The sequence below is a fragment of the Vulpes lagopus genome, chromosome 2 (assembly GCF_018345385.1).
Source record: "Vulpes lagopus strain Blue_001 chromosome 2, ASM1834538v1, whole genome shotgun sequence".
NCBI classification, from domain to species: domain Eukaryota; kingdom Metazoa; phylum Chordata; class Mammalia; order Carnivora; family Canidae; genus Vulpes; species Vulpes lagopus.
In genome coordinates, this window is record NC_054825.1 from 31,832,111 (window position 1) to 31,840,618 (window position 8,508).

Below are 8,508 nucleotides of genomic sequence, written 5' to 3' on the forward strand. Positions count from 1 at the left end.
ACCTATTCCTACTTCTAGAAACGTAATTTTCCATTACCCACTACTTATTTCCTTTGCTTTAGAGATAACCAAGGGCTTTGAAAAGACTTGAGATTACTTTTAGCAACCTCGTTTGTGAAATCCAAAGTGGATGCAATTAGCCATCTGTGGTCTTAAATTAGGAAACTACGAAACTATGGGAACACTACATCATCAAGTCAGATGACCTGGAATACGATTCGCAGAAACCTCATCAATCGTATTTTAACCTCTCGGTGGAATATCACAACAGAAGTGTATGGTCAACCCAGGACACTGATGCTCACTTTTCTGAGAATGTAGATCAACCTCTTTTATTAACAAATGAATCATGGAAACTTCCTCCTTTTCCTTAGAATTCTTTGTCCCCCAAAGAGGCATGATAAAGAGCTACTATAAAGTGATGAATGTATGTTACATAAAGTAGTCTTAGTTATCACAATCACATCTTGGTATATTTGAAGAACAGCTGCAGATATGTGAGGAGGCAATGCTTATGACCAGGAGAGCAGGGCCACAGGAACTAATGGCAAGAGAAGGACAAGTCAGCAGAGGTCGGCAGAACCCAGCCTAGCCCAGCACTGTCAGGGAGAGGCTTCCCACACCTATGTCAATTCAGGGTTTCCTTGGAGAGGAGATGAACACATCAGGCTAAAAGCTCCATGCCATTTATGATGATCTTTAAATAGTACCTACCTCCTCAGGTTCTAATTCATGTGCACTAAGCAACTTTATGACAATAATTTGGCATCCCAATAACTTAAATGTGCAGGGTCTAGTTAAGAACCCTTTCAGAAAAATAGGTCACAGACTATAATCATCAGTGTAATGAGTAGGTTGTCTCTCATGATTTACTTTAAGGATATTATTCACTGGAAGATATTTGTTCACAAACAGTTCTCAGATTTTCTGGATTTTCCTCCTATGGTGAAAGGACCTTAATGTTCATTCATTTTATAGATTTGTGTGCATATATACACACATGTATGTGTATGTATTACATATATATTATATACACACAAATTTGCCCTAGTATGTCTTAGATTATAAATCCCTGAAGTGTAAAACTCAGGCTTATTATGACTTCCTCATTAATTCCTTTGAGGCAAGCTGGACACAATTAGGTACTTAATTACTAAATGATGTCTGGTTTCATAGTTTATATTCTAATGGGGAGAGAGAAATACAATAAGTGAGCAACAAGTCACATGGTGACAAGTGCTGTAAGAAAAACAGAAATAGAGAATAGAGTGACAGTGAGCAGACAGTTTGATGATAAGGTAAGGTGTGCAAAGGCCTGAGGGAAGTGAAGGAGCATGCAGATAGCTGATGGCTGAGTGTTCCAGGCAGAGGGAACAGCAAATTCAAAGGCCCTAAAGAGAAGGCATATTTGAAATGAATATGGAAGTCAGTGTCTGCCTGGAATGAAGAGTTAGGAAACACTTGGAAGTCTTGGAAGCAGCAACCAGCAAAGACATGAAAGGATAGAAGTTAAAAAAAAAAAAAAAAAAAAAAAAGAAGAACTTCTACACAATGAGCAGAGTAAGGAAACTTGCAAGGGGTCCATTGTGCCTGCTGCATAAAGCACAAAATGGATTGGCAAAAGATGAGGGTTAGGACCAGATTCTCTGGAAAGCTCTTAAAACGCAAACTTTAGGCAGTGAAAAGCAACTGATGATAAGTTGAGGGTTTTTTTTTTTTTTTCTTAATGAATGCATGCAAAAGGTGAAACAAACAGAAAAGTGTACACAGTGACTAGCAAATCTCCTCTCTTCCTTAATCTCAGTTCTTCCTCCGGGCAACATTAATACCATTTTCTTTTGTACCCTTCCAGGAATATCCAGGTACTTATAACCATGCATATACATAATGCACGTCCCATTTTGTGCACAAATAATCACACTTTACACTCTGTTGTGTACCTAGCTTTAGCATACAATATATTCTGATGAACATTCAATAACAGAACATCCAGGATTCCTTTCAATGGCTACATTGTATTCTACTGGATGCAAAGGACTGGGCCAGAAGCCCTGACTCTGGTTCTGGATCTTGATTTATTGCTTCCAAGTAGAGTGCTGGTATTTTATCTCCTCTGAGACTCAGGTTGCTATCTATAAAGTAAACTAAATGATGACTCAGATTGCATCTGACTTTAACTAATTTTAGGTTCTTTGCTCTTGCCACACACATGACAAAGTCTTCTGTAGGGAAAGAGACCCAACACTCACAATAAAAGTCTGGTCATTACCCAGTTTTAAAGATTTTAAATTTCAAGTGTATCCTGGCAATTCATGTATATACACCCACTAAGAAGTCAAATGTTTCTAAAAGGCATATAATGGAAAGTAGCCCTCCCTACTCCCAAATCCCATTCCAAAAGGTAACCACTTTGATCTCTTTTAGCTATTTCTCATGGTGTTTGCTATCATCTTTCAAACTGTCATATTTATATTATGATTTCAATTTGTCATTTTTAGATATATTTACATGTTGTCTTGGAAAATGAAGATTTAGATGCTATACATTACCTTTCACACACACATTTCCTCCTTCCTCCATCTCCCCAATATATAATTTTATTTAAAGATTTTATTTGACAGAGAGAGAGAGAAAGAGAGAGCACAAGCAGGGGGAAGTGGCAGGCAGAGGGAGAGAGAGAAGCAGGCTCTGCACCAAGCAGGGACTCTGATGTGGGACTCAAACCCAGGATTCTGGGATCATGACCCGAGCCAAAGGAAGATGCCCAACCAACTGAGGCACCCAGACACTTCTCCCCAGTATATAAGTTTAACACATTTTGTTACATCCACTTTCAGTTGTTTTCATTGTTATGACTACACAAATATTGTTCACTGTTGAGCCACATAGTGTCCTATAATAATGTTTCCCTTTTTGTTTTTCTGGATTTTCTTTCTTAGCTTTTTTCAAGCCTGAATCCTAAATTTTCTATATCCTCCAATAGCTCTGTAAAATGTTTCCATTCAGCTTTCAAAACAGTCAACCTTCAGATAATTTACTAGTTTCATCTTTCTGCTCTTGATTTATCCTTCTGGAACCATCTACTCTGATGCTCCAGATCCAATATTGGAGGGGGTCTCTCAAGAGTTCTCTCTGCCTACCTATGCTGGATTAGATTCCTGTTCCCAGAATCTCATGTCTTTCTTTTCCTTGGTTTACATAGCCCAGTAGCTTACTGAGAAAGGGTACCTGAGGGCCAATCTTTGAGACCTAGTATGTCTGAACATATCCTTAATCTCCCTTCATTCTTGATTCTTTGCCTAGATATGAAACCCTAACATGGAAACCACTTCCCTGCATAATTTTGTTTTTTTTTTCCTGCATAATTTTGAATTTATGCTCTAATTAGTGCCTTCTAGCCCTCTCATTTTCTGCTAAGGGGATAGGAAGATGGTGTTAAGACTGGCTGATAATGTTTTAGAGGCTACATGGAAAAGCAGCCTAGAAGACTGTCCTTACCAGACAGTAAACAGACTTTCATATGATTTCTCTATTCTAAGTAGTACCCTTGTTTCTTTCCCCACAGTCCAACCTCTTTAGAATATAAGCTTTCAGACTTCCAGTTGGTAAGTAGAGTTGCCTGGCTACAAAGGCTGAGGAGGGAGATCTTATTATAGCTTAGTCATTCCTTTTAAAGACTTTTAAATCTGAATTCCAGGGGATCCCTGGGTGGCTCAGCAGTTTGGCACCTGCCTTTGGTCCAGGGTGCGATCCTGGAGTCCTGGGATGGAGTCCTGGGATCAAGTCCCGCGTCAGGCTCCCAGCATGGAGCCTGCTTCTCCTTCTGCCTGTGTCTCTGCCTCTCTCTCTCTCATTAATGAATAAATAAAATATTTTAAAAAAAATAAAATAAATCTGAATTCCTTACCATGTCTGATGTGATCTGATCTCTGTCTACCTCTCCAACTTTATGTGCCTCTACTGTGTGTTCCCTGTGTTAAGTTTCTTTCTGGACTCAAGGCCTTTGTGATTGCAGTTTTCTCTGCCTGATACACTTTTGCTATAGGTTGGCACTACTGGCTTCCTCTCATCTGTGGAAGCTACAGATGCCTACCCAATAAGACACCCTCCCCTTCTTCCTTACCAATAGAGCACTGATTTTACTGGGACAGCAAAATCTCATTTATAATACTCCTATTTTTAATTCACTTCATCTCCATACCACTCCCTCCATCTTTAAAGTGTCACAGATCCTAGGACGGTTGGGTGGCTCAGTTAAGTGACTGACTGCAGCTCCAGTCAGGGTCCTAGGATCAAGCCCATGTTGGGCTCCCTGCTCAGTAGGGAGTCTGCTTCTCCCTCTGCCCCTCTCCTTGCTTGTGCTGTCTCTCAAATATATATATATTTAAGTATCGGAATTTTCTGATGTTCACTTTGAAAAGTCCCAACATCCCTAAATTTATAGGCACTTTATTTTCAGCTTTCTCTGGTCTGGAAAGTTGGTTATTATGAGTCTATCTAGTTTCTAAGCTTTTATTTTATTTATTCTTGTGGTCTCCCTCTGGGAGAAAGTTGGTTATTATGAGTCTATCTAGTTTCTAAGCTTTTATTTTATTTATTCTTGTGGTCTACTTGAGAGGGAGTAGAATAAATTCTGTGTTCAATCTGCTATCTTTAACTTGAAGTTGAATTATTTCCAGTAAAAGTCTTACATTTCGTTCTTTATTTTGATATTTCAAAAGTATATTTCTTTTTTTTAAATTTTTATTTACTTATGATAGTCACAGAGAGAGAGAGAGAGGCAGAGACACAGGCAGAGGGAGAAGCAGGCTCCATGCACCGGGAGCCCGACGTGGGACTCCATCCCGGGTCTCCAGGATCGCGCCCTGGGCCAAAGGCAGGCGCCAAACCGCTGCGCCACCCAGGGATCCCCTTCAAAATTATATTTCATAACTACAGCTCTGTTGGTTCTACCTCCAAAATATATCTACTATTCTATTAGGTTTCCCAAGACTGCCATAACAAATTACTAGAAACTGAGTGGCTTAAAACAACAGAAATTCATTCTCTCACTGTTCTGGAAGCTAGAAGTCTGAAATAAAGTTGTCAGCAGGCTCCTCTGAAAGCCCTAGGAAAGAATCCTTCCTTGCCTCTTCCTAGATTGTGGTGGTACCTGGCAATCCTTGGTGTTCCCCACCTTGTAACTATATCATTCCAATCTCTGCCTTCCTCTTTATGGGTCCTAGTAATCACTGGATTTAGGGCCCATCCTAAATCAGGAAGACCTCATCTTAACATATCTTTATGTATGTATATGTATATACATAATATATATATATATATACATAAAGATATATATATATATATACACATAACGGATAAAGAAATCTATATGGTGACAGTAGACTGTGAAAAGTTAAGTATGTTTAGTACAATCCTAGAGAATTCTTTAAAAATATACAAAAAAGATATAGCAAAAAGATATGTAAATTAAGATGAAATACTAAGAAATGTTCAAATAATCTAATAAAGTAGCAAAGAAAAAACAGTGGGGGGAAAAAAACAGGAAAAATGGAATACAAATAATAAAATGGTAGACCTAAGTCCAAACATAATGACATTAAGTGTAAATGGTCTAAATATGCCAATTAAAAAAAGAGATTGTCAGAGGTTTTTGTAAAAAAATAACCGAACTATATGCTATCTATAAAAAATTCACTTCAACTATAATTATAGATACATTAAAAATTAAAAAATGAAAAAATATATATATGCCAAGTAAACTCGGATCCAAGGAAAGCTGAATAGCTATATAAACATCAGACAAAATAGACTTTAGAGCAAAGAAAATTACTAGGGATAAAGAGGGACGTTGCACAATAATAAAAGGGTTAAATAACCAAGAAGAAATAAATTCTAAATGTATGTGCATTTAACAGAGCTTCAAAATACATGAAGCAAAACCTGACAGAACTCAAAGAAACAATGGACAAAGACATAATTACAGTTGGCAACTTCACTTCTCTCAGTAACTGACAGACTAGTAGACAGAAAAACAGCAAGGATATAGAAAAACTAAAAAACACTTTTATCAACTACATCAAAAGATATTCAGTAAGAGAATAATATAACCCTAATACATTCACAACAAAGGCCACCACATACTACACAACTCCAGGGGTCCTTGCACATAAATAATGAGTTGTGTGATGCATAAATTGCTTAAGTGTATGTAGCAGTTCTGCCCACACTTTAGAATACTATGGATCCTTTAAGAAATAGGAATTAAAATTTTTTTAAATTTATTTATTTATTTATTAATGAGAAACAGAGAGAGAGAGGGAGGCAGAGACATAGGCAGAGGGAGAATCAGGCTCCCTGTGTGGAACCCAATGTGGGACTTGATCCCAGGACCCCCGGGATCACAGCCTGAGTTGAAGACAGACGCTCAGCCACTGGGCCACCCAGGTGTCCCAAGAAATAGGAATTAGTTCACTGGGAGGTATTTCTACTATTTTTGAAGGAGAAAAGCAACATACAGAAAAGCATACATAATATGGTCCCATTTTATAGAACAAACAGAAATATATATATATATATACACACACACAAATATATATATATACACACATACATGTATATATATATGTGTATATTTGAAAATGATAAAAAAAAAAAAAAGAAAGAAAGAAAATGATAGTAAGTGGAAGGATCATACCTGGTTAGTGGACAGGCGAGTGAAGTGAATAAGGTGGATGGAGGAGAGAGAATGGTGGGATAGGTACCAAAGCAAAAAAGAAAAAGAAAAGAGAAAAAATAAGTCACACTTTAAAAACATGATCATATTTATGCAATTACATAAAATAATAAGTATCTGTAGAAGTAATTTTTAAAGTAGTCTTAAATTTGAAAAAGAAAAATATCTTACTCCAACACCTTTTGGAGATTTGCTCTTGTACATGAAATAAAATCTGAATTCCTTACCATGACGGATGTGATCTGATCTTTGCCTCTCCAACTTTATGTGCCTCTACTATGCCTTCCCTGTGTAAGTTTCTTTCTGGACTCAAGGCCTTTGCGATTGCAGTTTTCTCTGCCCGATATGCTTTTGCTATAGGTTGGCACTATTGGCTTCCTCTCATCTGTGGAAGCCATAGATGCCTACCCAATAAGCCACCCTCCCCTTCTTCCTTACAATAGAACACTGATTTTACTGGGACAGCAAAATCTCATTTACAAAATCTCCAAGCTTCCCCTGTAGCTAGGGTGATAATTCTGGTCGATGGGATATAAGTGAAAGTTACTAGGGATGGCCTCCTGGGAAGCTTTTTAAAAGAGTTACACCAGCTGCGTCCTTGACCTCCCCCTTCTCTTTCTGCATTTTCTTACCATGGAAACGGATGTGAAGCTAAAGCAAAGGTTCTTTAGGTTTGGTCCCCAGACCAGCAGTCCCAGTATCACCTGGGAACTTGTTGTGAATGCAAATTGCTGGGCTCTACCCCAAATCTACTGAATCAGCAACTCTGAGGGCTGAGGGTTAAGGCTCAGCAATCTGTGTCAACTGCTGTTCAGGTGAGGCTTAAGCATGCTGAAGTTTGAAAGCTACGGAGCTAATGGACAGAAGCCTCCTTAGAGATACCAAGAAGATGAAGGCTAGTACACCTATGACATCACAGATCAACTATATCAGACTTAGACTGCTTCCTCTAGACTTGGCAGTTATGTGGAAAAAGTAATTTCTATTTGGTTAAAGCTACCGTGATTAGGTATCTGTTCCATGCAACTGAATAAAATTCCAGTTGATAAGTCATTTTCCAAATCTTGGCTCTAACACTGTCTCTTTAGAGAGGACTTAACTACTCTGCTTATTCCCTCCATCCCCACCAATGTCCTTCCCTATTGTGCCATCCTGTTTATTTACTTTATAGCACTCAGTACACACTGATATTATCTCACTTACTTTTTTTTTTTTTTGCTTATGGTGCATTTCCCCTGAAGAATATAAGCTTCAGAAGGGAGACCTTTGTCTTTTTGCTGCTGTACTCTAGCACATACCGAAGTGTCTGGTACATAATGGATGCCCCATTTATATTTGTGGAATGATTTAAAGAACTTTAAAATTAGATGTGACATTTAAAATCATGTATTTTTAAGAACTACCCTATGATTCAGCAGTTGCACTACTGGGTATTTACCCAAAGAATACAAAAATACTAATTCAAAGGGATACATGCACCTCTATGTCTATAGCAGCATTATTTACAATAGCCAAGATATGGAAGCAGCCCAAATGTCCACTGATTGATGAATGGATAAAGAAGATGTGGTAGATAGATATATCACATACTGGAATATTTATTATTCAGCCACAAAAAGGAATGAAATCTTGCCATTTGCAACAATATAGATGGAGCTAGAGAGTATAATGCCAAGTGAAATAAGTAGAGAAAGACAAATACCATATGATTTCATTCATTTTTTTTAAGGAAAAAAACAAAAATAACAAAAAGGAGGGAGGGAGAATGAGAG